Raw genomic sequence first — 17,487 nt, 5'->3', positions numbered from 1 at the left:
GGTTAGTAGAAAAACAGTAAATTATACAGATTTCATGAAAAGAAAAACAAGTACTAACCAATGCAGCAAACTTCATTGTAGGTATAACACACTCAGTTATTCAACTACAATCTGCAGAAAAACCATTTTTGTGGACAGTATCTGCAGTATCAACTGAATTTGCAAATGCTGCGTGCCATCGAAATGAGGACTTAAATGACTAAAATCCCACTAAAATCCTCGCTTTGGCGATTAAGCTTAATTCATATACGTTTCAGCCAAACATTTAGGCATTCTGGGATGACACTAAAACTGTTCCCCCAAAAACAAATCACGACCTTCAAATTATTTTGTTAGGCCCGGCATGACCAGGTGGTTAAGGCACTCGACTCCTAATCTGAGGGTCGCGGATTCGAAACCCCGTCAAACCAAACATGCTCACCCTTTCAGCCGTGGGGGCGTTATAATATTACGGTCAATCCCACTATTCCTTGGTAAAAGAGTAGCCCAAGAGTTGGCGGTGGGGGGGTGATGACTATCTGCCTTCCCTCTAGTCTTACGCTACTAAATTAGGGACGTCTATCGCACACAGCCCTCGTGTAGCTTCACGTGAAATTTTCAAAAAACAAACAATCAAATTATTTTTTCTTCTTTCTTTCTTTTTTAGATGTAATTAAATTTGGTCAAAATAATTTGCGTTATTCAAAAATCAATTAAATGGGTTTTAGTATCTAATTATTACAGTGTTCTTTAAAATTTTTTGGTAATTAACTCTATCTTCACAGATAAAAATATCTGATTAACCTCTGAATTGTCAATGGATTAAAAATCTCATCGTCTTATTTTTTTGTTTTTAGAAATACATTTCGTTAAGTCACCGAATGACTTGTGAGCTCAATAATAATAATATACAAGTCATACAAAAATATTTAACAAAATAACATAATAATTCCATAAATCCCAATAATTATTGAGACCCCCCAAACAAAATATAGGCCTGGCATGGCCAAGCGCGTAAGGCGTGCGACTCGTAATTCGAGGGTCGCGGGTTCGCGCCCGCGTCGCGCCAAATATGCTCGCCCTCCCAGCCGTGGGGGCGTTATAATGTGACGGTCAATCCCACTATTCGTTGGTAAAAGAGTAGCCCAAGAGTTGGCGGTGGGTGGTGATGACTAGCTGCCTTCCCTCTAGTCTTGCACTGCTAAATTAGGGACGGCTAGCACAGATAGCCCTCGAATAGCTTTGTGCAAAATTCCAAAAACCAAACCAAACAAAATATATTTTACACAGGAAATTTGAGATTTGGTTTGATTAGAATTTCACCAACCAAAACCACTCGAGGACTATCTGCGTCCCTAATTTAGAAGTTACAGATTAGAGGAAGGACAGCTAGTATCACCACCCACCGTCAACTCTTGGGTTACTCATTTTAACAACGAACAGTGAACACTCCCACGGTTGAAAGGGTGATCAAGCTCATTGACACGGATTTCAGTCCGTGATTTTCAAATTGTGAATCGAACGCTCTTACCACTAGGCCAAACGACACAAAAAGAAATTGGTAGTTTTAGGATTGTGGAGAAAGTATGGAAGGAGGTAAATGGTGTGTGACTTTCTACAACTACATTTATGTTTTAACTGTGTGACATTCTACAACTACTTTTATGTTTTAACTGTGTGACATTCTACAACTACTTTTATGTTTTAACTGTGTGACATTCTACAATTACTTTTATGTTTTAACTTTGTGACATTCTACAATTACTTTTATGTTTTAACTGTGTGATATTCTACAACAATTTTTATGTTTTAACTGTGTGACATTCTACAACTATTTTTATGTTTTAACTTTCTTAGTTATTTTTTGTCTAAAATATAACTTAGTTTTTTAAATTTGTATTTCCACCATTATTTATTTAGTTGAGCTGTTTATTGTTCTGAACAAAGTTACATAATAAACTAACTGTGTTCTGCCCACCACGGGTATCAACACCCAATTCTTAGCATCGTAAGCCTACAGATTTGCTGCTGAGCCACTTGCGGGAAGAAAAGAATGAGCACCCCAGTGGCACAGCGGGATGTCTGCGGACTCCCGATAAAAACTAGTGTAAGACTAGAGGGAAAGCAGAAAGTCATCACTACCCACTGGCAATTCTTGGCTACTCTTTTACCAACGAATAGTGGTATTGACCATAACATTATAACGCTCCCACAGCTGAAAGGGCGAGCATGTTTGGTGCGACAGGAATTTGAACCCGCTACCCGCAGATTACAAGTCAAGAACCCTAGCCACCTGGCTAGTACGTTATCCTTGCTTTGGTCACAACATTGTATGAACACCTAATTCTAGTCTTACAAACAAACCATCTATCTTACTTTAAATAATCTCAAATGTATTTCGTAACAGTCAGGAGAGCAATATGTAATATATAGAAACACCAATATCAACTTATCCTAACAAACTAAAGAAAAAATTAGGACGATATCGTTTGCTAAACTAATTTTGCTTAACTAGATATAAGTTCAGATCTGAATTAAGCTGTTTAACAAGTACTAAGGCCTGACCTGGCCAGGTAGGTTAAAGCGTTCGACTCACAATCTTAGGGTCACGGGTTCAAATCCCGGTCGCACCAAACATGCTCCTCCTTTCAGCCGTGGGGGCGTTATAATGTGGCGGTCAATCCCATTATTCGTTGGTAAAAGAGTAGTCCAAGAAATGGCGGTAGGTGGTGATGACTAGCTGCCTTCCCTCTAGTCTTACACTGCAAAATTAGGGACGGCTAGCGCAGATAGCCCTCGAGTAGCTCTGCGCAAAATTCAAAAAACAAAACAAACAAACAAACAAGTATTAATTCCACATTTCTGTTTGATCTAAAAGAAGTATTTTTTCATTATTTGAAAATAAAGATTGCTGCTGTTTCATGAGTATTTTACTAAAACTCAGAACTAAAAATACTAAAATAAGATGACCAAAATGTCTTGATATTGTAAAATATAAATCGCTAATTATATTTTCTGTTTGAAAACTGAGCTGCATCAGGTAAAAAACGAGTTATTTTTGTCCCCTCACAGTATTCTTAATTTCTCCATTGAAGTCTGATACCAAAAGTGTATAAAAAATAACGTTTCAGATCTATCTTTGTCCCCCACAAGTCACTGCCAAATAAGTTTACGTTTAACACTAGAACTCAAAGTTAGGACGAACATTTAATAAACAAATTCTATGAAATATTATCTGTGTATGTAGTAACTTTTCAAAGGTTAAAGGCATGTCCTGCCATCTAATGATGCAAAATAATACTAAAGCGTTTAAACATTACATAATTAAATTTGTTTGTTTGTTTTGGAATTTCGCACAAAGCTACTCGAGGGCTATCTGTGCTAGCCGTCCCTAATTTAGCAGTGTAAGACTAGAGGGAAGGCAGCTAGTCATCACTACCCACCACCGCCAACTCTTGGGCTACTCTTTTACTAACGAATAGTGGGATTGACCGTACATTTTAACGCCCCACGGCTGAAAGGGCGAGCATGTTTGGCGCGACTCGGGCGCGAACCCGCAACCCTCAGATTACGAAGCGCACGCCTTAACGCGCTAGGCCATGCCAGGTCCATACATAATTAAATACAAAAACATTTAAGACACTTTCTTCAAACCTATCAACTTGTGAAATATGTTTTGAAAGTATTTTTATTAAAGCAAAGTTTTCTTTTCACAATTATCTTGGTGCAATTTTTATGGAATTTTGGGTGAAGAAATGTTTCATTCCAGCACAACGACCAGTTAACTGTAAGGTTTACTTTCGCATAAGGAACACTCTCTAAAATATTTAAAAGCATTACATAGGTGGCGCTACCAAGCATTAAAAACTGATCCAATTCAGTTCATTAATATGTAAACTTTCCGTTTTCATTTAAGAAAAAAATAAACAAACAAAAACAATAACTTAAATACAGGGTACAGACAAAACACAAAAACAGCACAAAATGCATTCGAATTTCAGAAAATTTATAGAATAATGTCTTTTATACAGGTATCAATGTCAATTGAAACATTTATCCACCTCAAAGCGAACTTATTTAATCTAAACTTTTTTCTTCTGATATTATTACTTGGTCATTGTTTCTATAGGCTGTGTTTATTCGTTAGTCCTGGTATCACTTGAACGTATAACATAGTTGCAAATAAACCTCCCACGTATTTTTTTATCTACCACAAGTGACGATAAACCGAATGTTCTAAAATATTTCCTCGAAAATACCCACGAGCTACATAAATCAATAGTAATGCGATTCTTGAATACCAGGCTGTTATGTGACCGTCTATAAGAACTGAGAAAAGATACTGTTTCACTTCAACAGAGAAGATTGGTAAGCTACATATAAAAAAGCCCCAAATATTGCTGGATACACAAAGGAACCAAAGTATATCTCCACGCAAGGTTTATTTAGAGCTTAACCAATGTTTCTCATCAAAGATTAAGAGATCCTATCTGACATTACAGTATATAAATATTATTTTTTAATATCAAGCTCAACGACAGCAGCAAATACCTATGGATACAAAAACATGAGTTGTTTTGTGTTAGTTGTGTATAAAATATTTCACTTTAGTACTACGTTTGCAACAAAAGAAATTCTTTTCAGAAACACCATACAAAAACTTTATAAACCCACGTACTCTAAAATTAAGAGAAAGGAAAAAACAACAACTGATAAATCGGTTCTACAATGGCACACGAAAACAAATTGCTGGCAAAATCTTAAGGCCAATGAACATAAAGAAAAAATATACATTTTGTATTGTTAGACTCAACCACTTATTTGAGTAGAGCTTCGAAAGATGAAAATAAGAAAAGGGAAAATAAAAACTTTTTTAGCATTTAATAGGGAAAATGTGAACACTATGAAATTAGCCTAAATACTAGCTGGTCAAAAGTTTAAGACCATACCAAAAAAAGTCCTAAACATGGTAGAAAATGCCCAACAAGAGGTCTCAGTAGTGAGTTGCACGGCCGTCATTGCGAATTACCTTAAACATTCGCTTTGGCATGGTCGATATAAGCATTTGCAGAAGGCTGGCTGGAATGTTATTCCAAGTCATGAAAATGGCTTCACGAAGCTCATGCACTGTTTGGAATTGACGTACATTTTTATAGACTTCCCTTGCCATCTACCCCCAAACATTTTCATTGGGGTTCAGTTCGGGCGAACACGCTGGATGGTCCAGACGAATCACGATATTCGCCATGAAAAAGTCCTTTGTCCTGCGGGAATTGTGGTTGCAGCGTTGTCATACTGAAAGATCCAATCATTTCCACACAAGTGACGGCCTTCAGTCAAGGATGCTCTCTCCAACATGCCAATGTAGCCAGCTGCTGTTTGACGCCCTTGTATAACCTGAATCTCCATTGTTCCATGGAAGGAGAAAGCACCCCAGATCATGATGGAACCTCCTCCACTGTGTCGTGTATAAAATGTCTCCGGTGGGATATCCTTATTGTTCCAGTAACGTTGGAAGCCATCTGGACCATCCAGGTTAAATTTTTTCTCATCAGAGAACAAAACCTTCGTCAACTTTTCTACGTTCCATCGTCTGGTGTCTTGCCGAACAACCCGTCGAATCCTTCTGCTCAACGCTGGTGAAATTTTCTTGAGCTGACTACTTGAAATTCTCGTTTCGTATCCCTCAGGGTATTTTAAGAAATTTGCAACAGCAGTTTTATCTTCGCCCAATCTCACCAGCGATGGCACGTTGAAAGAGACCTTGCTTTTGCAGCTCGACAATTCTACCACGTTCAAACTCTGTCAACCTTTTAGCTTTTGCCGTGTTTTTACCCAATGTAACACAGGAGATGTCAGTGGGAGATGTTGCCAACGCTAATGCTTGAACACAAATGACTAAATTTCGTTACGTGTTTACCGATTAACGCTTCGTTTCAGTATGGTCTAAATTTTGACCAGCTAGTATTTAGGCTAATTTCATAGTGTTCACATTTTCCCTATTAAATGCTAAAAGGTTTTTTTTATTATTATTTTACATTTTCGTATTTTCATCTTTTAAAGCTTTACTCAAATAAGTGGTTGAGTTTAGCAACGCAAAATACATATTTTTTCTTTATGTTCATTGGCCTTACGATTTTGGCCAGCAATGTGTCTCACGATGAAACCACGTAGCTCACGACCGCGTGGAAAGTAACAAATCTTATTATAGTTACAACACAAATGTACAGAAACAAATAATGGTAAACCTGTGTACCATACAATAAAGTGGAAAGTAAGAATCTTGTTGTGACTACAACAAAAAATGTACAGAAACAAACAATCTTAAAACCCACGTAGCCCACGATAAAATGAAAAGCAAGAAACGCTTCATTAAAATTATTTCCATTTTATTCGTTTCATGTAGAATCCATTAACAAAACCGAAGTTTCTGTCGATTATAAATTATTATTGTTATCAGTTACATTTTAAATTAGTTATGAACTTTTAAAGTATGCTACGAAAATTAAATCAAGTCGGTATCCTTCTGTCTGATACCAGCTGGAGGATATGACATACGAATAATGACCTACTTGTAAATGGTGAAAGAAAAAAAAAAGCTTGAAATAATAAATGTTCGAGTTACTAAAAACAGTGTCTTAAACGTTGATGTTTATTTACAGTAATAGAAACAAACATTCGTAGCGGAAATAATATTTCGCACAAAGCTACTCGAGGGCTATCTGTGCTAGCCGTCCCTAATTTAGCAGTGTAAGACTAGAGGGAAAGCAGCTAGTCATCACCACCCACCGCCAACTCTTGGGCTACTCTTTACCAACGAATAGTGGGATTGACCGTACCATTATAACGTCCCCACGGCTAAAAGAGCGAGCATGTTTTGGTGCGACAGAGGAAATAAAAATATTATTAACATCGGTGATACGAAATATTTTTATCTTATTAGTAAAAAAAAAACGAGGCGTTTTTTATTTTCCTTTTTGTTGCAGACTAGTGAAACATATTACAAATTTAATTTTATGAAACGTACATTGGTTTCTAAGTTTTGCAAACAAATTAGAAGTAAAAGGCTTAACTGAATGATGTATGTGTTATTTTCGGAAAAATAAAGAAAACTGCTAAAAAGTTCATAAAGTCTTTGCTTATCAGAAATAAAAAACTTCGAGGTTATTTTAATTTTCCGGGAAGCTGAAAACATAACTTATGGTTACATCTCGAGCTTTAAATGCTATAGAAAGTGTTTACCAATATTTCTTATATATCATTCAATCCATAATATCCCTTGTGGGATCAGCAAAGAGTCCATAAAGAGTGACTTGAATCAGTGATCACTTTACGTAGTTGGTCGTAGTTTTCATTTCACCTGCAGCAGGTGTTTATAACCATTTCAAGACTAGCTCAAAGCTATTATACATAATGATTTTCTGGGAATTAGGCTTAAGAAGTTTGTTTGTTTGGACTTTTGCAAGAAGACACGAGGGCTGTCTGCACTAGTCGTCCCTAATTTAGCAGTGTAAGATTAAATGGAAGACATCTAGTCATCTTCAACCACCGCCGACTCTTGTGTTACTCTTTTACCAATGAATAGTGGGATTGACCGTCACATTTTCGTCTGTTTTGCTTACACTAATCAAATTATAAGACATATATTTAGTGTACTATATTAAAACAATAAGTTAGGTTTTCTTCGTGGTTTGATATTAAACAGATTAGTTTTTTCAACAAGGGTGAATAAAATCCTTCCATAATAATAAATAACTTCTGATAAAGAACATACCCTTACTAATGAAGTAAAAGGCAATGTTGTTGTTTACGTGCTTTATATAAACAAGATTTAGGGAAGGTTAGTCGCACTTATTAAAAATTTAAGCTTATGCGTATTGCGAAGCTGATGATTGATAACACTATGTAACAAAATTTTTACTTTTTCTTGTTCCTAGAAAGAAAGTGTTATTTACCAATTGCTTATGCCTAAAGTAAATGGAAAAGACCTATTTTTCTCTTCGAACTTTGCTTTTGTGACCTAGGTAATGAAATTTTCAAATTTACCCATTTTTTAGAACATTCCAGGTTGACTCAGTGCTGAGTAGCTGATAGAGAATTTTCTCGAGCTTATAAGAATTTTCAAGAACTTTTTAGAATGTTGTACAACTTATGAAAATTTTCTAGAACTTTCCATAGTAATATATACACAGGGGCTCACCACTTCAGTTTAGTTTTAGTTGCCTAAGTGGCACATAGACCTATCTGCTTTTACCAGAGATGGCATCAAGAAGCTGCAAGCATTCTCCAGACGCATTCTGCTATGTATGTGGCCAGTTTATCAAGACAAGAGCGAAAACGTACTCTGTGACAGCATCTGATAAAACGTGTGAAGCCTACAAATCATATTTTGGCATGCTTGTCGGGGATCAAAACAAACTCTGGGCACCTCATTGTACCTGCGAACACTGCAAAAAACTGTAGAAGGTAAGAAGGACAATTTTTGCTTGCTTGAATAGTAAGATGTTATATTATACAAATTTTAGACCTTTTAAAATGTAAATATCTTTCGGTGCGCCTCAAAGAGGAATACAACAACGTCAAGACCTTTTAGAAGCCTTGAAGTATGATGAGTATGGCTGGAAGGTTATCGGATACTTCAAAATGGTGGTATTCCTGATTGGTCTCCAAGGAGGCTTTACCAAGTTTCCCCGTTATCTCTGTCTTTGGGACAGCAGGGACACCGCAGCGCACTACAATAGGAAACACTGGCCACAACGGATTGAGTTCTCTGTGGGGGGGCACAATGTCAAGTGTGAACCACTAGCGGACCTGCAGAAGGTGTTGTTCCCACCATTGCACATGACTCTGGGGGGTATGATACAATTTGTCACAACTCTTGATAAGGAGTCTGCAGCCTTCAAGTACCTTCGAGACTTCTTCCCTAAGCTGTCTGAGGCAAAGGTCAAAGCTGGTGTCTTCGTTGTACCACAAATAAAGAAGATCCTAGAGTGCACAGAATTCCCCAAGAAGCTCAGCAGGAAGGAAAAAAAGCTTGGGGCAGCTATGTCGCAGTGGTTCGGGGCTTCTTGGGCAATCACAAGGCTGAATATTATGTGGAACTGGTTGAGGCTCTGGTGAAGAACTACGGTAAAATGGGCTGCAGGATGTCCCTGAAAGTCCATATCGTTGACGCTCATCTTGATACATTCAAGGAAAACATGAGTGCATACTCAGAGGAGCAAGGCGAGTGCTTCCACCAAGATATACTGGACCTTGATCGCCGCTACAAAGGAACGTATAACGAAAACATGATGGGAGACTATATTTGGGAGCTGATACGTGAAAGTGATTTACATTACATTCGCAAATCTCGAAAAACTACTCACTTCTAAACATTTCTGTTCAACTTTAGTATAAATACATGTAAATCTTGATTTATATGTTGTTTTATTCAGATCTTATGTAAATGAAAATGTGCAAATTTGTCCGCTGTTACATAGAAAATAGGTTAATTTCTAAATTTCATTATCCAGGTCACAAAAGCAAAGTTTGAAGGAAATAATGGCCATTTTCTGTACTTTTACAGCAAAGCAATTAAGAAATAACACACTATCCAAGAACAAAATTTGTGTTGCATAGTCTAGTTCGCTGTCCGTTGCTACAAAAAAACGTGTTATCTGCACTTCGGGGCCTTGGGTGCACTATAAAAGTGACAATCAAATTCAACCCTTCAGTCAGACAAGAGTTGACAATGGTGCTACAAAGAACAAGCTGCGTTTTTTGTAGTTTCAGTTCAAAACTAAAGTCAGTTTAGCCAAAATAACCCTTTATAACTCTGTTCGAAAGTTTTGAACAAGCAAGCAGGTACAATGACATGAGAAACATCGAGCAATCTGACAATGAAAACAAATTTTCAGGGTTAAATGATTTTGCTTCTTCAAAGTTGATTGCTCTCTCTTTTCTTTTGTATTAATTAATGTGTTAGAACTATAGCAAAAACCTTTAAACGGCTTAGACATGTTACTCCTAAACAATGTTCTGTAGTGGGTGTTACTCCTTTTGTTGTTTTTTTTTGTCATTGAACGCATGTGATTTTAAAATTCCATATCGATTTGTTGCTGAGAATAAAGTCTGAGACGACGACCTGTATCATCTAACCTGCGGGCACGATATGGCGGCTGTAAGAGAAAGCTCCTACATGTCTTATTAGAGAACATTCTAAGCTAAGAGCGCTGCAATTTTTACATTATTTCTACAGCTTTTCGATTACTTGAACATAAAATAAAAATGTAAGTGTAGAGAATGCATTGCTCGTAAGAGAGAAAACAGAGCACACAGTGAGTATATCCCGCGCGACCAATTTCGAAACAATCTTATTTTTAAATTGTTTTCTTTTTACTCTCTATCTATCTATGTTTCCTGTATAATATTTTACAGTTTATTGTTTGTTTTTGCCAGTGAACCATATTCAACATTTACTTTCATTTCGGTTTGTTACTTCTCCATTAAAGTCCTAGAAAGCTTTCTTCCCAACCGTCTCTGAGGAACTGCTGGATTCATCAATCTTCTTTTGATTCCAGAGGGACACATGAATCACAAAAGCAGACCCATGTGCAAACTGAGAATTTAATTTCTCAATATGGTTTGGAAAAGTACATTAGCGAAAGGAATTTTTAGTGTGTAAACCTTTTTTTTTTCTGATTCACTAAATACATCCACGCCAGCTTTTAAATAAAATGATAGTGAAATGAATTTGTAATATAACACAAAATAATTTGAGGGAAATTAAATAACTTAAAAAATATACGTTATAGTCGTTTTTTAAACTTCAAAATGCCTAACATTGTGTAAAATATATTGTCACGTAATCAATCCACATTTTCAGTTGGGTTGGTAATAGTGAGATATTAACATATAATATGCCCCCCCAGCGGTATGCCAGTGGATTTACAATGCTAAAAGCTGGGTTTCGATACCTGTGGTGGACAGAGCACAGATAGCTCTTTATGTAGTTTTGCGCTTAATAACAAACAACTACATATGAATATACATTATCTCTTTAAAATCTCAAAGAACTTTCAACAATAAAGAAACGAAACTTACAAGATCGAATGGCATGTTGTAGGTATCAAAATTCTAAGCATTCCAAAGATATTGAGAAGAGACTTGAGCGTAGTGTTAAAATTTTTATAGACACAAAGAAAAATCTGATAGTATATCCTGGGGACTCAGTCGATTTTGTTATATCTTTCACATGCGAAAATATTGTGTTCACAACATTCTTACGTCACAACAATAACTGTTAAGTAATAATGAGAAGTCTATTTGAATATTTTTAAAAAAATATTCATCAATAGAAATAATCATAGTAACAAAGGTAAATTTGTTCGTTTTTATATTACCCAATAATTTATAGTCATATGACTTAACGTATTTCAACGTTAATTTTAACGTTTTTCCAAACTCGTTTTTGATCAAACTGCACTCGCAAACGAGTGGTTTATTCTTAATACTCTTTCAACGGAAGCGATGAATATTATTACGTACAGATCACATTAATGCAAGTTTATCCAGTCCTCGACTCGACTAAACCAATCTCAGCTGGCACTGCATAATTTGACTCGTGTCAGTGATGTTGATACGGTTGAGTTACCGTAATTAAAATGAAAATTACACTATATATATATATATATATATCAAAGACATAATGATAAAAAATATATACAAAAATGGGGAAAGGAAATTATTTATAAAAAATACTAAACTAAACCTGATGAAAAAAATACATATTTCAAAGAATTGAATCAGAGAAGAAAAATAATATTTTGTTAAAGGAATACTTTCATTATGTTTCAAAATCACGTTAAAATCGTGTATGAGGCAAAAAACCTGTTCTTAAAAAAAACCGTTTTTTTTTTGTGTTCTCTCGAAACTGACGTGCACACAAAACCAATAATTTGCACGAACACTATAAAAACATCGTGTTCTTTAGAGCATTCCTTTTATCATGCTGTGAAGATTTCAGTATAGTGCGTGATTGAGTTATGATGAAGCTCATCGAATATAATAATAATTAGGCAAAAAAATAAGTTGTTGAAATAAACGGATACCTCCAGCTCAGCAGAAAGTATTTCTTACCGCACGCAACGGTGATAGAATTCGTGACTGTTTTATTTAAAAAGAGTCATACCAATATAACACGCAGATATTTAAGTTTATATTGTTACAATTAGTTGACAAATATTTAAGCTAAAATGTATAATGCCTCTTTGGTAGGCCCAGCATGGCCAGGTGGTTAAGGCACTTGACTTGTAATTCGACAGGCGTGGGTTCGAATTTCCGTCACACCAAATATGCTCGCCCTTTCAGCCGTGGGGCCATCATAATGTTACGGTCAATCAAACTATTTCTTGGTAAAAGAATAGCCCAAAAGTTGGCGGTGTGTGGTGATGACTAGCTACCTTCCCTCTTGTCTAACACTGCTAAATTAGGGACGACTAGCACAGATAGCCCTCCTGTAGCTTCAAAACAAACCAAACCTCCTTCTGACATATTTATTTTTTTCCACGTTAGAGTTTAACACAGGCTATCATTCTTCCAATTGGGGAATGCTATCACAGTCCATTTATCAACGATCATCTAAGATACCACACTAAACACAGCGCCGGCCGTTTCTTACCGTAGGAAGCAACTGTCGAACATCAATCACTTTAACACTAATTTCGCCAATTAATCAACTACAACCGTTAACTTCATTCTTTTTAAAATGCTGGGTGTATTTTTCGGACTGGTATTAATATGAATTTCGACAGTGTACAATCAGCTACAACATCCATGGAATTAGTGCATACGCTTGCAACATTGCTAGCTTAGGCCTAGCAGTCCGAAACTACTTTCGCGCCATCTTTGACATCAAAAGAAATCCCTAATTTTATGCATACGTTTTTACTTTATACTTCGAGAAAAAAAACGAAAAAATCTTAATATAGATTCCTGTATCATTTTGTTTGTATTTTCTCCCAATAACAAGTTTAAAAGTAAGGTTTTAACGATATCAACAGTTGCGAGTATATATTTTGTTATGGCGAGGAGAAAAGCAACTCAATTATTCGTTACAGAAATAGCATTTGTACATAAAACCTTACCTAAATAGCTTTTTATTTCCACAAAGCAGAGCACAGATAGCCCATGGTGTAGCTTTGTGGTTTACAATAAACAAATAAATAAGTTCAACCTTATACTTCTGGTTTCATGCATTTTTAACTTTAAATATAATTAAAATATGTGACAACGTTACCAACAGAGGGCAGAGTGGTGACGAGTACTTCGAATTCGCAAAAAATTCTCACGCAAAAACTAATTATTCTCAACTCGTTTTACGATCGTTTAACAGTGAAAGCACGCGCATATTTTATATTTGAAGGAGGGTGTGAATTTCAAATAATCAAAAATAATGGATTACCGAGCCGTTTTGGAGACAACAAAACAAAAACAAATCCAGACATTACGTTTTATTGGGCGCAATTTTCCTTTATATTTCATGTGTTGTTGTACACTTAAATAAAATAAACAAAAATCGTTAATCTCTTCGACCCTTAATAATAGCTCTTTCAACCATTTACGTCTTGAAATAAAATCATCTATTCAAATTATGGTGTCACAAAAGCAAGCTAAGCAACACCTTCTGGCGAAGTTTACACTAGGCATTAGAGCGTTACTTCTGTATATACGTGTTCAATATTAAACACGACGGTGATAAATAATTGTATAATTACCAACTGATACATTTGCGACAGACATTTTAATAACAATGTTTTATGATTAAGGAAGTAACCAAGTATACATGAATAAAGCTTGTGTACTGTATAAAATAACGAAACGTCTTTTTTTGTATTTAGTAATTATTGCTTCGTACACGCAGTAGATAAATGTATGCCTGTCTGTGTTTATAAAAACACGCTAATACATTGTTCGTTTTTCGCCTCTCAAACCACGTTTGGTAGGTTTTTGTGGTAAGTTCAGAAGACTGAACGGGTATGAACTCTTTTATAGGTCAATGTCACATTCTCTTCCATGGTAATTACATAATACCGAAAGCAGTCTTCGTTTACTCTGTTTAACCGAATTTATTCTGAAAAAGATTTGGTTTGTGTGTTTTTGAAATTTGTGCAAAGCTACACGAGCGCAATCTACCCTAGCCGTCCCTAATTTAGCAGTGTAAGACTAGAGGGAAGGCATCTAGTCTTCACCACCCACCGCCAACTCTTGGGCTACTCTTTTATCAGCGAATAGTTTGCTTGACCGTAACATTATAACGCCCCCACGACTGAAAGGGCAAACATGTTTGGTATGACGGGAATTCGAACCCGCGACCCTCGGATTACGAGTCGAGTGCTTTAACCTGGCTATGGCGGGCCCCTGAAAAAGATCTCTGAAGTGTAAGGAAAACTAATTATTATAATATTTTAACACACTGTCTTTAAAATAGTGTGTTTTAGATAGTTTTGTTACGAAAATATGGATAATTGAAATAAATTTGGTTTAGTTGTTATTAAGCGCAAAGCTACACAATGGGCTATATGTGATCGACCAATGCAGTAATCGAAATCTACTATCTATTGGTTAACTTATTTTAGCGTTTAATTTTGCATACCTACCGCTAAGCTACTGGACGGATGGGGTGGAGGTATTGGAATATAAAATATTTCTGTGTTCTCGTTCTAGAGTTTCTAATAATTAAATATATATAAAGTTAAACAATAACAACTAAAGCCCGCCCACCTCCAAGAACTTGCGTAATACAGATTACAGATGATTAATTTAACGTAGTAAAGATGTAACTGCAGAAAGGGAACTGAATGTTTCCTGTTGCGTGAATTTTAAAGTATTAGCCTATTAAATTTGAGACTGTCACGATACAAACATCCAACCACATTCTTACATCAAATTATAAGCATGTTTGGAAATGCCGTGCTTTCGTGCTTGTTCAAAATTGTCTTTATAGAACAATATTCTTAAGAAGAACAAAAGAAAGAACGTAATCTAACTTTATATTTTTGGCTCTGTCCATGAAAGATCTCTCCAATGCTTATGCAGGTTCGGTATTACCTCCTAGTGTTTTCATCCGTACAATTCTCTCCTATAGAAAAGTACCGCAGACCTTCCACTCTAATCTTTCCTTACTACACGAATACTCACAGCGTCCTTATATTGGCAGTAGTTGTGATATTACTTCCGACAGAGACTTGATACGATATTACATTTACTTTTATAAGTTCCACGTGAATTCCGCCAGTATGATGATTGTTAAAGCAAGTTTTGTTTTTCATCACGCAAAACAATTTAGGGAGCGTTCATTTATTTCTTTACGTATGTAAAATATTGGGTGATAATGAAACATAATTAAGTGCAAGCTGTTAGACAAGAAACAACAAATGTTTAAACGTTTCACTTATTCGTGCTGGTAATGCAGGCATGCGCAGCAACCATAACATGCTATATCTATCACGCATAAGCCAATGCCTCCGATATTAACCAAACATGCTCACCCTTTCAGCCGTGGTGGTGTTATAATGAAACAATCAACCCCACTATTCGTTGGTAAAAGAGTAGCCCAAGAGTTGGCGGTGGGTGGTGATGACTAGCTGCCTTCCCTCTAGTCTTACACTGCTAAATTAGGGATGGCTTAGCACAGATAGCCCTTTGCGCGAAATTCAAAACCAAGCCACCAATTTTGTAGGTAACTTTAGTTGTTTTCCAACTTGTCACATGTTTGTCTGTAATACATCACAAAACTTGTTTCTAGCGACTTTTAGCGCTGTAATAATTGTGTTTTTCCTTATTTTACAAAATGTTTCCCTAACTTAAGCTACAATTAAATACTAAAATATCATAGTTTTTTTTAATGGGGGGGGGGCTTGACAAAGTGTATTACAGAGACAAAAAGGAGATGGGGCTCAAAAATACTTGAGAAACACTGGTATAATGGCTACCAGTTGGTAGCTGTGGGTAAACCTGTAATGGACTGGTATGTCATCCAGGAGGAACGTGTCATCATTCCTATAGAAAGAAAACATAAGTTAAATCACTAGCCTTATGTGCCTCGCAAATGCACACTTATGAGATAACATACGTATTTTATACATAATAAAAGACGCACGATTGTTATGTTTTAGTCAGAAAATAAATGATTTGATCTAAAACATTGAACTGTTGTTTTTATAAACATGTGAGTTGTGTGGAAAACTAATCGAAAGATTCGAAGGAATTTTAATAAGACTCTTTCTAAATATATTATAGCAAAACTAAAGAAATAATAGTGTTTAGTGAAATATATAATAATACATCGTCACTTGTTTTGAACTTAACATAGAGCTACACCATGGGCTGTGTGTGCTCTGTCCATCACAGGTATCGAAACCCAGTTTTTAGCATTGTAAGTCCGCAGGCATACCGCTGTGCCACTGGGAGAACACAGTGTTATCCCTAATCAAAATATGAGTTTATCGAAAATGATACATAAGTAATGATGTATTATTATGATTTTAAATTAAAATAGAATGCAGTTTTCTACATTTAATTAGAAACAAAGCTTAACAACTGACGCAAATGGTATGGTTACCGGAAAGTAAACTTACTGTGCGGAGAAATATCGAATAGAGTTTCGTATCGTTACGTTGACAAAAGGAATAATTGAAATGGGTTATAATTACTTTGTTGCGTTTCAGGTTACAGTCAACAGGGTAACTGAGGTATTTCTGTCTCAGGAAACGGAATAATTATATATTGGGCCAGTAAACAATGACGTATAATAGATGTAGATCAGTCTAGTTGGAACATAATTTCACACACGCTTTGTTGCTAATTGATTTCTGTAATTTCAGCATTTATTTATGGCATAATGCTCGAGAAAAAAGAAGCGAAAAATAAATAATGTCGCTCGTCGTATTATTAATTACCTAATGACTTAGTAAATTAATCAAAATAAACCCTTAAATATGCAGTTCAAAACTAACAATTCGTCGGTTAATAAATAACTTGTTTGGTTATCTATTATTATGCTATATTAATTTTTACCCTTATGAATACAACAATGCTATCCTGACTTCATACAAGGACTTTGGACTAACATAAACCTTCGAAGCTTGGCAAGTCTCGTGAGACGTTATGTGGATTACAATTGAAACTTATCATTGATATAAAAAATATCCAACAAAGAATTTAATATATCCTAACTTTCATAATTTTAAGTTTTCGTAATATGGCTTAGCAATAAGCTCACGTATATACAACCATAGAATTCAAGGTTTGATTTCCAGAAGTGGACATAGTAAACATAACCAATTAAGCAGCTTTGCCCTACAAAAGAAATAATAAAATCATTCGGTTGAGGAGGGATATCGATTTCATTTCAATTATTTCTAAATGATATATTGCTAATAAATGTCATTCACACATATTATAATGGTTTCTGAACGAATGACACAAAAAATATATTTCATACTGTTTTAAATTAGTTTAGATGAA

This window comes from Tachypleus tridentatus, chromosome 8 (assembly GCF_004210375.1).
Source record: "Tachypleus tridentatus isolate NWPU-2018 chromosome 8, ASM421037v1, whole genome shotgun sequence".
In the NCBI taxonomy this organism is placed as follows: Eukaryota; Metazoa; Arthropoda; class Merostomata; order Xiphosura; family Limulidae; genus Tachypleus; species Tachypleus tridentatus.
The sequence above is the reverse complement of the archived record's forward strand: the minus strand, read 5'-3'. Positions refer to the sequence as shown.